The sequence below is a fragment of the Spinacia oleracea genome, chromosome 1, assembly GCF_020520425.1.
Source record: "Spinacia oleracea cultivar Varoflay chromosome 1, BTI_SOV_V1, whole genome shotgun sequence".
Taxonomy (NCBI): domain Eukaryota; kingdom Viridiplantae; phylum Streptophyta; class Magnoliopsida; order Caryophyllales; family Amaranthaceae; genus Spinacia; species Spinacia oleracea.
The window spans coordinates 46375006-46389197 of NC_079487.1; the positions used below are offsets into that span (position 1 = coordinate 46375006).

The window sequence follows — 14192 nt, forward strand, 5'->3', positions numbered from 1 at the left end:
TCGCGTCGAACGAAGTAATAAGCCGTGCAAACCCGCACAGAAGGTGCTACACTTGTTCGAGCACCTGAACGAGGCGTGATGAAGTACTCCAATGCAAAAAATAATAATGTTATCCCAACACGCATACTTGGGGGCTCCAAGCTACGAAACGACCATAGCAAAATAAAAAAATAAAAAATCTCGAAGCAAATGTTTGAACGATCGAAAGGGCACGATGCTTGAGCCCACTTCATGAATGGGCCTGAACCCTATCAAGCTTCTAAGCAAACTATTCAACATCAGTCATTGCTCAAGGAAAAAATTATTCAAGCAAACTGATTAATGGACCGCACGCAACGACCATTCTATGAACGCTCGTTCGCACATACATATCATAATTCTAAGTATCAAACATTCACGAACACGTTAAAAAAAAAAGTATATACAAGAGCGATCAAGGTCTTACGCCTCAAGGTATGTTCCACGGGCCATATAGACTCGCCCAACTATCGCAATAACTGCACGCCTTAAGAGCGATAGTTCTTTTAAATAATCGCCCCAAAGCGACAAACACCGTAGTCCACCAATCGGCTACGGCTTCTCGAGAAATCATCACGATCACTCAGCTCATTGTGATCTCTAATAAAATTCTACGTTCCAAAAATAAAGAAAAACAAAAGAGAAGAGAATACGTAGAATCTCCAAGTGAAATAAGCGAACGGAAAAGAGGCAGATCTGCCCAATAATCAACTCCGACGCCAAATCCACGCCTGACTTTGGGCGTTGAAGATTAATCCCACAATCGTTCTAAGCTAAGAAATGGCGAACGAATAAGGAAATAATAAACACCGTTGGTCCACTATTAGGCTACGGTTTCTCGAGAAATAATTATTCACCAATTAACGGTGATCTCAAATGATCGGTTCGTTCCAAAAAAAGAATCTCTAGACGAAAAAAAAGAAAAAAAGAAAAAGAAGAAATCGAACGAACAAGAAGCCAACTGTGTCGTCAAGAAACCTCCCCAGAAATCATTTTCCGCGCCCAGCCCTGGGCGCCGAAATCTTTAACGCCCAGGCATGGGCGCCGAAAATGGTCCTAGACCAGAAAAGGCCCCTGACTTCTATAGGGCCCTGCTGTATCCATTCGACTCGAAAATTGCCGATTTCTTTACTGAAAGTCGCACCTCACAGTTTTGTTAAGAGTAGCACACCACTACAAAGATCGCTCGCACTTACGAGCACGATCCCAAACACGATCAAGGACATTACAAAATGCGTATCCCCAAGGAACCTCTTTGACAAGAAATGACCGTCAAGCGCGAGTGCTTCGGGGCTCGAAAGAAAATATACATTTCAAAAGAGAGTATGAAAAGTGAAAACAATATTCCCAGACTACCTGTACGAAATCCCGTGTTTGGATAATCTCGAAAGATAAAACCGGATTACGACCTCAAGACAAAGGCCGCCGTTGATACTTATACATAGTCCCCTAATCAAGGACCCAGGTAGTGGCAAAATTGAGCCGTAAAGACTAGCTCAAAACCATGAAAGATGATGACCACAAGACAATGGTCCGTCTAAGCACATTGTCAACCCACATTCAGGTTGCAACTAAATCCGAGCATCCTTCGAAAGAAAATAAAATTCTTCGAAAAAAAAAATAGGCTCGCCATCTTCAGCCGGCGGGGTCTGCGTCACTAACCGCGCAGGTCCTCAGTTTTCCAAAATGAAAAGAAAGTAAGAAATTCAAAATAGGCTCGCCATCTTAAGCGGGCGGGGTTTGCGTCACTAGCCGCGCAGGTCCTTAGTTTTCGAAAAATAAAATCTTCAAAACAAAGCAAAAAAACAGGCTCGCCATCTTTAGCCGGCGGGGTCTACGTCACAAACCGCGTAGGTCCTTATTTTCAAATTTCAAAACAGATTCGTCCACTCCTATCGGACGGGGTGTCCACCCTTAGCGGACAGGCTTGCCATCTTTAGCCGGCGGGGTCTGCGCCACTAACCGCGCAGGTCCTTAGTCGCTGGAGCGATAACTTTTTCTGGTTTTCCGTTTTTTCAAAAAAGAGCGATGTGAGTAGTTTTCCTTTTTCCAAAAATTAAAGGATTTGTTTTCCGTTTTTTCCAAAAAAAGAGCGATGTGAGTAGTTTTCCTTTTTTTAAAGGATTGGTTTTCCCTTTTTTCCAAAAAAAGAGCGATGTGAGTAGTTTTCCTTTTTTCCAAAAATTAAAGGATTGGTTTTCCGTTTTTCCAAAAAAGAACGATGTGCTGGATTTTCCTTCGTTTTACGTCCTATAAAAACAAGGGGGTTTTCTCGTTTAGCTAACCCTGAAAATGAGAATCTTTAAAAACATTTTACCTCGTGATTGGGCTTGGCTAGGCCCAATTACACTTTATAGCTTTGATTTCGAAAACATCTGTAGCTACTCCCAATGACAAAGTGAGGGAGTTTCTACGCCTCTTTAGATACTTCCAATGACAAAGTGAGGGAGTTCCTATACTATCCATTGACAAATCCCAATGACACGTGAGGGATATGTCGACACCTCAAGTGATGACCCTTAAGTCAAATGTTATCACTCGGGGGCTCGTGAGACCCTCGCAAAAGCAGGTCACCATGACTTGTGTGGTGCACTCCGTCTAATACTTTGACCATCGTCTTACTCCAAGACTCAGTCAAAGTGGGGGCTAACTGTAGACACCTACTTTTGTCCCCATTCCCGTAAGGGAAGGTTCGATGATGAGAGCATAAATCTCCAATTGACAACGCATCTCCTATAAAATAACGAATCTCGATCACCCCTTTTCATTTCACCCGAAACCTGCTATTTATGGAAACCTGCTAAAAATAGTAACTGCCGTAATGGGTAGTTGTTAAAAGTGGCAAGTCATAAAAGATAGAAACCTGTCAGAATTAGGTGTTGCACTCCAACATAAATCCTAAATGAGATAGAGATAACGAGAGAATTCTATTCCTAATACGATTCGAAAATAAGAGTCACGTATTAATTAAAATCCTAACGAGCCTAGAGTTCGTAACGGGCCCAGACGCATTCCGTCACAAGGTTAATACGCACTAAAAGACTCGATTAAGTCTCAAACACTCCGGATTCTAGGAATCCGAATCTGACTAAGAAAACAGCCCAGATCCTATTTTCAACGCCTGGCTCTGGGCGCCGAAATCTTCGGCGCCCAGGCCTGGGCGCTGAAATTACCTGGGACGTATTCTTTCCTAATTCCTCGTGGATTAGAGCTCTACAATTCTATCTTTCCACGAACTCTTTTCTATAAATATAGCCCAAGTTCGACGTGAAAAGAAGAACAACACACAATTATTACTCTGAGTATTGACTCTAAACCCCTAAGCCTAAGCCTCACGCTGCAAAACTGATCACGCGTCCTGTCGCAATCGATCCATAAATCGAACAGAACGTATCCTGTCCCATAACTTGAGATTCGTTAAATAAAAGGAGAAATAGCAAAGTCAAAGTGGTTAGTTTTATGAGAACCGTGACGCACCTCTCAAGGGTGCGTCGTAATGTGTCCCTTTTCCATGATTTAATTGCTTTCCTCGCCCTTTTTATGAACTTTTAAACTAACTAAATCTGATTGTTCTATCACGCCTAATAATTATGATATTTTTGGGAAATTGGATTATCATGCTAGGTCCCTTAATACAATCTAAATCAGATAATCACGCTCGATCTAGTATTATATGTTGCATATTGTTAAAATCAACTCAAGTTAGTTTAATAGTTAACACATGTCCCTTCAATTATTTATGCTGAGCTAGTAAGGATATCCTGCCTCTGGAGTTATCGAAGAGCGAGTACTCCTCTCGGTAGTTACAGTCCCTCGAACCCTCAATTTCTACCTTGTGGGTGTATGTTGAGAGATCCCCACACCAGGGATCACAAGGGAACCTACGGCCGTCGTGGTCAAACATAATTGCACTCCCTTTATGTCACGATAACCAGGTTTTGTCAGTTTTTCTCATTGTCGTTAAAAACTGAATGGCGACTCCTATATTACTAGTCAATTGGGTGTAAACTCACAGGAAATCCAATTACACTTGATTTGACAAAAAGAAACGTCACACCCACGAGGGACGAGGTCACGCATTAGCCTCGTGCTTTTTCGACCCCCTCACAACGTCCTTTACTGCTACGGTTTTCAGCACCAGGCATCAAACATCAAATCATGCTATCTTCCGAAATTACGGGTATATACTTGTGTCTCCAAGCACCAACAGATAAATATTTCAAGAAAATAAAGTCCGAAAAATACAAGAACTCAGGCGTTCGACTCCAAACGGACCCAAGCTCCAGGAAAGTCAGCCAAAATTTCAAAATCTTAAAAGCCAATAAAAAGCTCTTCTCCCCAGTGAAGTACATCCCCAGCGGGTCAACTCCGGGTATTCAAAATTCAAAATTCAAGATTCAAAGATTCAAAAAATCAAGATTTCCGATGCCAAGCTCCATCCTAAACCAAAGGCGGAAGAGTAGTACAAATACAAATCAGAGTCGTCATAACCGCACGGTGGTAAACTATATCCTTTTTTCTAACGCCTGCCTTGTGCAGGTACCGACGTTCAAAGAATGGTCTTGATTGCACAACATCTTGACCGTTCTCCGTCACGAGTCGAAAACTTTGACTTGCGCTTTCCTAACCAGACGCTCAGTCAAAGTGGGGGCTTCTGTAGACACCTAAATTGTGTCTCCCCATTGGGATGATGACGATACCATTATCCTTGCTAGGTGGTTGTAACAACTCCGTGCAGAAGTCCAAATTGCTAAAACATATTCCAAAATCCAAGATCCAAAATCCAATTCCCGAGACCGTTCCCATCACGAAAATCGGTACAAAATTAAATTTCCAAAAATGAATTTCAAAATCCAAGTACAATCTCACCCAATGGACTATCCCATTGGTTTTACAAGACCCTTTCCAGTCGAAATGACACTAAGCAATCCAAATTCGGGCGCCGACCCACAAAATCGAGCAAGCCGGGCCTCATCCCGTAAAACCAAATTCGAAAAACCGAAACGGCTAGTTTCTAATCGCAAATTTCCTTAACCACCAAGCAAAGCTACGTGCCAAAAACAGTGCAATTCGTACAAAGGGTACGCCCACTACAAGCCAAACGCAAGGACGACATCTTCGTCCTTGCTTGGCGTCTTCTGTGCCACGTCAGCGGCGCCAGGCATCGTTGATGCGCTGGACGCAGCTGTCAGGTGGAATTTAGCCTCCCATTTTCCTATTTAAACCCCTAATTTCCAGGTTTTTGGGGCAGCAATACACAACCAGAACGTCGTAATTCTGAAATCGCCACTCAAAATCCAAAATACAAATTCTTCAAAAAACCCATACAAATCTCAAACTTCTAAGCAATTGGGAGCTCCAAGAGGAATTCTAGCCTAAACCTAACTAGGTAATTCTGAATCCCAATCCTAATCTACCACGTTTTTATAATTTCTATTTCAAAATGATTAGTAAAGTTGGCACTTTTACTCTTAAAAGTGTCACTTACAACAATCACATATTTTTACAAAATCAACACTTTCTATGATACAAATACAAAGTTCCAAGATTCAATGATGTTTAAGGTTGTTTGTAATCACTTCCTTAAACTAGAATCATTTTCAAAACATGGAGTAGTCAAAGGTGAGGCCTTTTTAATGTTTAAAGGTTTAATGTTTGAGATTCAAGACTCCACTTTTCAATAGTCAAGTTCAAGTTTCATTTTCAAGATTCTATGATGTTTAAGGTTGTTTGTAATCACTTTCTTAAACTAGAGTCATTTCAACATAAGGATCATATCAAAGCTGAAAACTTTTTAACATTAAAAGGTCTAATCTTTGAGATTCAAGACTCCTCATTTCAATATTCAAGTAAAATATTTAAGATTCAATATTTCAAGTTCAATTTCTATGTCCAAAATCTACGACACTTTAGGATGAGCAACTTGTCCTAAAGTTGAGATTTTTAGACTTGAATCTGTGTAGGACGCACTTATTCTTAAGTAGTCGTTTGGCGTTCGGATCTCAAATTCAATAGATCAATTTCAATATCGCATCTTTCAATTATGTAGTTCAATACCCATGTAGACATCTAATTCGTGTCTCCCCTTTGGGATGATGATGATACCATTATCCTTTTTAGGTGATTGGAGTAACTCCAGGCGGAAATCCGATGTGCTAAGAATATTTCCAAATTCAAGATCCAAAATCCAACCCCCGAGACCGTTCCCCTTCCGGAACTCGGTACAAAATACAACTTCCAAAATCCAATTTCAAAATCCAAGTACAATCTAAACTAGTGGACCATCCCATTGGTTTTCCTAGGCCTTTTCCACTCAAAATCATATAAGGCAAGTCAAATTCGGGCGCCGACCCACAAAACCGAGCATGCCGGGCCCCGTCCCGTAAAGTCGAAATTCAAAAACCCGAGAAAGGCTTGTTTTTAGACGCTAAACCATGCCTTAACCTCCAAGCAAATACAAAACGCCAAACCTAGTACAATTCGTACAACAGGTACAACGCTACAAGAAGAAACAAGGACGATTCCCCGTCCTTGCTTTGGCGGCATTCAAGCCACGTCAGCAGCGCATAGCGCTGGCCTGGCGCCAGGCGCTGGCGTGTGCTGGCGTTTTGCACCATTCCCTCCTATAAATACCCCTCATTTCCATCGAAAAAAGGGGAGGAACAACAATACAACGTCGTAATTTCGACATTACGTCTCAAAATACAACTCAAAACTCCTCAAAAACACATACAAAATTCCTAAAATTCCAAAGCAATTGGGAGCTCTTGCCTAAATCTAACTAGGTAAATCCGAATCCCATTTTAATCTATTATGTTGCTTTGATTACTAAGTGATTAGCAAGTTGGTGTTTTTAATCAATAAAAAACACCACTTGCAACAATCACACATGTTTTTCAAAAATACAAGATTTTTTGAAATACAAAATACAATTTTAAAAGATTCAAGGATGTCCAAGTTGTTGACAATCATCACTTGCGATAGAATCACCATCAAACATGGGGTAATCAAAGATAAACACCTTTTAACATTTAAAGGTTTAATCTTTGAGATTCAAAACTCCATTTTGAATATACAAGTTCAAGTCTTCAATTTTCAAAGATCTTGGCATGTTTAGGGTTATTCATAGTTATTTCCCTAAACTAGGATAATTTCAAGTTCAATTTTCAATCATTTCAAGTTCAAACATTTCAATCATTTCAAGTTCAAACATTTCAATATTCAACCTTTCAATTTCAAGTTTAATATGCAAAATCTAGGATATTTGGGTTTAGCAACCTCTCCCAAGTTGAGATTTTTGGCTTTGAATTCGTGTCGGGCGCACTTATTTTTAAGGGGCCGCTTGGCGTTCGAATCTCATGTGCCCAAGTACAAATTTCAATATCGCACTTTCAATATCGGAATTTCAATATCGCACTTTCAATATCGCACTTTCAATACCGCAATTTCAATACCGCAATTTCAATTCCGCACTTTCAATTCCGCATCTTTACTTGCCTAGTCCATTTCTAGGCAATGTGGACCTACTCCCTAGTCATTTTCTACGGCGTCTTGTATTTACTAATTCCGCACTTTATTTAGTATTGTGATGTTGCTTTATGTGCTTTATCGCTTTCATCACCAACATGCTAAATACAACAAAATACAAAGGTTACATCACTCTTAACAAAGATATTTTTTGGACAAACCGGCCTTAGGTTCCTTAAATCAATCTTTAAAGCAAAGTGACCACCATACAATTAGAAATTCTATTTTGCTCTAAAATTCAAACCCACTTAGTCTAATCTAGGGTTTTATTTTCGAACTAATGTTGTGCCAACGTACTTAAATATTTCTAAAGCTCGCCGAATAAGCATTTTCGTTCCCGAGCCCGGATCTCACCCATCCGTTTCAAGGATTCAAGGCCTTATCCGAAAATAGAGGCATTTGCGGTCTTTCCAAACAAGACCTTAAATAAAGTTTGGTGGCGACTCCTTCGAGGTGCAAAAATTCAAACGGTTCTCTAAACGAGCCGGCTCAACCCCCCCTTGTAGGAAACAGGAAAAATAACCAAAAAAAACCCCCCTACAACGCAATTTCAATAACGCCTTTCAATTATGCACTTCAATATCGCAATTTCAATAATGCCTTTAAATATTGCACCTTTCAATTCTGCACTTTCTATTTATGCAACTTTACTTGCCTAGTCCTTCTAGGCAATGTGGTTTCCCACCTAGTCCTTTTCTAGGTGGTGATGTATTTTACTAATTACGCACTTATTTTCTATTGTGATGTTGCTTTACTTGTTTATTGCATTCATCACCTCACATGCTAAATATAACAAAGTGCAAAGTTACACCACGCTTAACAAAGATAATTTCTTGGACAAACCGGCCTTAGGTTACCTTAAATTAACTTTAAAGCGAAGTGGTCACGATAGAATTTCTATTTGTGCAAGTTCTAAATTCAAACCCACATAATGTCATGACAAGGGTATTTCAAAAATGTTTTATGCCATGCATTTGAATACAATTTCTATGGCTCGCGGAATAAGCATCTCGTTCCTTTGCCCGGATCTCACCCATCCGTTTCTAAGATTCAATGCCTTATCCGATATAGAGTCAATTTTGGTCTTTTCAAACGGGACCCTTAAAAATGTTTGGTGGCGACTCCTTCGAAATCCAAAAATTACAAAAGCCTTCAGTAGGGCAAATACAAACTTGTCGAAGGAAGAAAAAACCCCCTACAAGTCTAAAATACTTTTGTTTCCAATTGAATTATTACAAATTAAATTATATTAAATAAAAAAAAATATTTATTATTTAGTGACAACAATTATTATACTCCATATTATTTATTAACGTATTTACTGGCAATTATTCATAGTCTATTAGGAATAACATTCCAATTGTAAAAAGTCAAAAGTACTCATTTTACGGCAAAATATAGTCGTTAATAACAATCATAATTCTCCAAACCACGATATAATATCTACTCCATATAACATAAGGGAATTTGAAAGGTCAATAACTTTTTGATGACCCCTTATGAATAGTCTGTAATACAGTCCCTCATAACTAAATAAATAATTGAATTAAAAAAAAAGCAATTAATTAAAACAAGACACTATATACACTAAAAAAAATATAACTTAATTTTTATTAGAATAATAACTTGACATAAATTTGAATAAAATAGAAAAACCAATACTAACCAAATTAATATTACCTCAAATTTGTCTGTATATAAGAAAATTGGTACAAACTAAGCATAGACTAAAGTATAATTGCATGTAAGAAATAAAACAAAAATAAATAATAAATCTTTCCCTAAATTAAATCAAGAATAATTCAATCATAATTAAATTTGTAAAGTTTATGATTATGTCATCTCTGTGATTATTTCCATTATAATTTATGATAAAGCTAGGTTTGGGGATAATATCAATTAATCCATGATTCATGTCAATCACCTCTCAAGAAGCCAAAAATACGTAGCGTGCATTTATCTACTACGAAGTATGTATTCCCCTCGACAAAAAAAAGTATATAAGTTTCGCTCTTTGTGTATTTGATCTCTAATGTAGGGCCATGTTATACATTTACTTTATAGAGTATTAATCATCATAATTGGTGTTGTATTTCAATTGATTAGCTACCAATTTCTTTTATAATTAACATCTTAAAATTATCACACATTTGGTGGATCTCAATCTATAATTTCATTTTAAACATTTCAACGTCTCCCTTTTATTTATTAAAAGATGAATAATTGTTTATTACTCCTTATTAACTAATTAATCAAGTTCTTAACATTTTTTTTGTTCCTAATTTTTTGTAGAAACTAAATAGTTAGATAAAAATGATGTTAATTTTCATTTTTTCACATTATAATCAGCTTTTCTGCTACAATTTTTTTTTTATCATATGTACGTTATGTTATTGTTAATGCATTGATGCAATAATTTTTTTTAATCATTCTCACCAATCATAATGCATAAAATTGTTATAAAGAAACAATTAAAAACGTGCACTCTGTAGTAATAAATTATATATAAATTTACTACAAGAAACACCTTTCCAAAATATTGTCAATCTAGTATCTTGTTTTTTTTCTTTGATAGTGAAAAACTATCACCGATCCATTTCCATATCACTTATATTATATATAATTACTCGGTCATCCATTGCGAATCCATATCCCATTTTCGCACAGCAAGGTTATGAAAATCCACGAGAGGTGACGGGACGTATTGTATGTGCCAATTGCCATTTAGCTAATAAGCCCGTGGATGTTGAGGTTCCACAAGCGGTCCTTCCAGATATTTTATTTGAAGTAGTTGTTCGAATTCCTTATGATATGCAATTAAAACAAGTTTTAGCTAACGGAAAAAATGGTGGCTTGAATGTGGGGGATGTTCTTATTTTACCCGAGGGATTTGAATTAGCCCCACCCGATCGTATTTCTCCAGAGATAAAAGAAAATATAGGGAATCTTTCTTTTCAGAGCTATCGCCCCAATAAACAAAATATTCTTGTGATAGGTCCTGTTCCTAGGCAAACATATAGTGAAATTACATTTCCTATTCTTGCCCCCAGATCCTGCCAATAAAAGAGATGTTCACTTATTAAAATATCCGATATATGTAGGTGGTAACAGGGGAAGGGGTCAAATTAATCCTGACGGAAGCAAGAGTAATAATAAAGTTTATAATTCCGCAGCAACAGGTATAGTAAAGAAAATTGTACGAAAAGAAAAGGGCGGATACGAAGTAAACATAGCAGAATCGTCGGATGGACGTGAAGTGGTTGATATTATCCTCGAGGACCAGAGCTTCTTTTTTCTGAGGGTGAATCTATCAAACTTGATCAACCATTAACGAGTAATCCTAATGTGGGTGGGTTTGGTAAAGAAGACGCATAAATAGTACTTCAAGACCCACTGCGCATACAAAGTCTTTTGTTTTTCTTTGCGTCTGTTTTTTTGGCACAAATATTTTTGGTTCTTAAAACAAGAAATGTATATGACAATAGAATTAGGTTTTTCATAATTATTTTTTAAACCATATTTATGATGAATAATACTACATCCGTTTCATAATGTTCGTTGCACAAGAATGAAGACAAAAATGGAAGATTGTGCGAAAAGGTGGGTGAATGTAATAAAATATGGATAAGGTAAGTGAGGGAATGTAAAAAGGTAGGTGGATGTTAGGAAAAATGAATAAATTAGAGAAAGTTAGTGGAAAGATATAAATGTTGTGGGAGAAAGAGGTGTAAGATCAGGGGCAGACCTATTAATACCCCGTGGGGTCCCTAGGACCCATATTGAAATTTTAAAAAAATTTAGAAAGTATATGTAATTTTAATAATAAAAAAAAAGTACAATTGTGTTCCCCTATGGTAGGACCTATAGCGACAAAGAAATGGGAAAGGAGACAAAGAAAATCCCACTCCCCCAAAATCACGTGAACACTTTCGAACAAGGCCACAATTAATTTTTTTTTATTATTATTAAACAGTGATTCCCAAATCCCCCAATATTATGACTTTCTCTCTCATCCTCACAAATCACAATTCCAAGTTTCCATACTTTCCAACGTGTCTATCTTAGTTTCTCTAATTCCTGCTTGACTGCTTTTTGGCTTCCTACGACCCTACTCCGGTAAATCCGTGTCTGTCGTGTCTCCACTCTATGCCTTCTCGCACTGCATTGCTGGAGTGCTGGTCTGCTGCAGTAGCACAACCGCGCTGTGCTAGTGTGCTACCCGTTGTCGGTCTCTGCTCCGCTCTGTGCTCTGCCACCGCCCACCAGTCGCGGCTCCGCCTCCGATAGTCGGATCTCCGTCGTTCGTCGACTATGGTATTCTCTTATTCTCCAAACTCTTAATTTTTCAACTAATCCACTTATATTGTTTAATCTTATTAGGTTTTGTAATTTCAATCATAGGATATTATTAAGTTGTAGTGTTTTGATTACTGAGTAAGTAAAATTTAATTGAATGCTTGATTAGTTGATTTTATAATTTTATTTGTAATATATTTTTTGGAAATATTAAACAACCTTGATGAATGCTTGATTAGTTGATTTTATAATTTTATTTGTAATATATTTTTTGGAAATATTAAACAACCTTGATTAATTGATGAAACTTGTGAAATTGGGGGTAGAATAATATTTATTTGTAATATAATTGGCTTGATTGTAAAAAACAGTAAATTAAAGGTGGAGAAAAAAACAAATATAGAGATCATTAGTAATTTAGTAGTGAAATTAAACGAGGCATCTAGCCATCTAATCTTAAAAACTGATTTTATTAAAAACGAATATTTATGAAACAAGCTAATTATAAGAAATTGGTGATATACTGATATTGTAACCTTATTAAAATATTAATTGTTGTTGTTTGGTTAATTTATACAGTGACTTAGACACTTAGTGAGATTGTGAGAAGATTACTAATGACAAGGGTAGCCCTTCACGGGAAAGGAAGAAAGCAACCTTGGATTGGTTTGTTCAAAAAAAAAAAAAAAAGGTGAATCGAGTTGTTCACAATTGCCCACTCTGACATCTTCACCAACTCAACCTTTATGTCCTCCTACATCTCAAGCTGAACAAGAGTTTACTTCCCTATCCAATGACACTCCTCAATCTCAAGAGACCGCAACGAGATCGGTACCTACTACTCATTGTAGTATGGGTACCACTTCTGCATCCAAGGATAGACAAGAACAACTTGATGTAAATTCTCTTCCACATGATCCGTCCAAATGGAAAATAATTGTAGACTATCATCCCATGGACCACGAAGTGGTGAGGAAATAATACATTGAAAGAGGTTCTTGTCAACCAAAGACGCAAATATTTCCCAAAACAGAATTTAAAATGCGTCCCTTTAATCCCTCTTGGTTTAAGGAGTATTCTTGGCTTGAGTATAATATTTAAAAAGATGGCGCGTATTGCTTTTACTGCTATTTGTTTAAGAATGAAACAACTAAAGTAGCGGGAGGAGATGCACTTGTCATAAATGGATTTCAAGGTTGGAATAAGCCATGTAGGCTAAAGAAGCATATTGGGGGTGCTAATAGTGCTCATAATCAAGATTTTGGAAAGTTTGAAACTTTCAAAAATCCACAATATTCTATTCAAGCTTCTTTAAACCAACAATGTGAATAAGTTAAAAGTGAATATGAAATTTGTTTAACTGCTTCACTTCATTGTTTGAGGTTTCTTTTGGACAAAAGTTTGGCATTTTGTGGTCATGATGAAAGTGAGAAATAAAGTAATAACGTAAATTATTTAGAAATTTATATTTGGTATGTGGATAAGAAGGAAATTGTGGAAGATCTTGGCCTGGTAAGGATTATTTTTGGAATACTAGTGATGTGTTTTATAAAGATGTATTTTATAAAGAACAAATGGCTTTTTATAAAGATGTATTTTATAAAGAACAAATGGCTTTTTATAAAGATGTATTTTATAAAGAACAAATGGCTTTTGGAATACTAGTGAGTCTAACGATGTATTTTATAAAGAACAAATGGCTTTTTATGTCCGTTATGTTAATAAAAAGGGAATGGTAGTGGAGTTATTTCTTGGTATTGTCCATGTTGCAGATACTAAAACTTTGTCTCTTAAAGAGGCCATCATTGCTTTTCTTAATGAGAATTATTTGATTTTGTCTAGTGTATGTGGCCAATTATTGATGGGGCTAGGAACATTAACGGTGAGATTAATGGCCTTAAAACCTTGAGAATAAATGAAACACCTTATGTATATTATATTCATTACTTTGCTCACCAACTATAATTAACCCTTGTTGTCGTTTTAAAGAAAATTAAAGATTATGGTTAGTTTTTTGACACACTTGGAGACTTGTTAAAAGTTGTTGGAGTATCTTGTAAAAGAAACAGGCTAAAACAATTGTAAAAGCTTTAGAAGATGGTGAAATTGAAAACGGAAAAGGTGTGAACCAAGAACTTGGTTTGGGTCGGCCGAGTGATACACGTTGGGGGTCAAATTACAAATTGATTTTGAATGTGATTGATTTGTATCCGGTAATTAGTGTGGCTGTTGATTTGATTTGGAATGATGCTTGAAAAGCCGAACATGTAAGTTTTGCATTTGAGTCATTTTAATTTCATTTTCATGATCCATTTGATGAAAAAGATTTTTGGGATTGTGAATGAACTAAA

The 14192-nt window shown here is 36.9% G+C and overlaps 1 pseudogene; it reads left to right on the forward strand.

Moving 5' to 3' along the window:
- The window catches only part of LOC130464132 (cytochrome f-like), a 63851-nt pseudogene extending 49755 nt beyond the window's left edge, over positions 1-14096 (forward strand).
- The last annotated feature ends 96 nt before the right edge of the window (positions 14097-14192 follow it).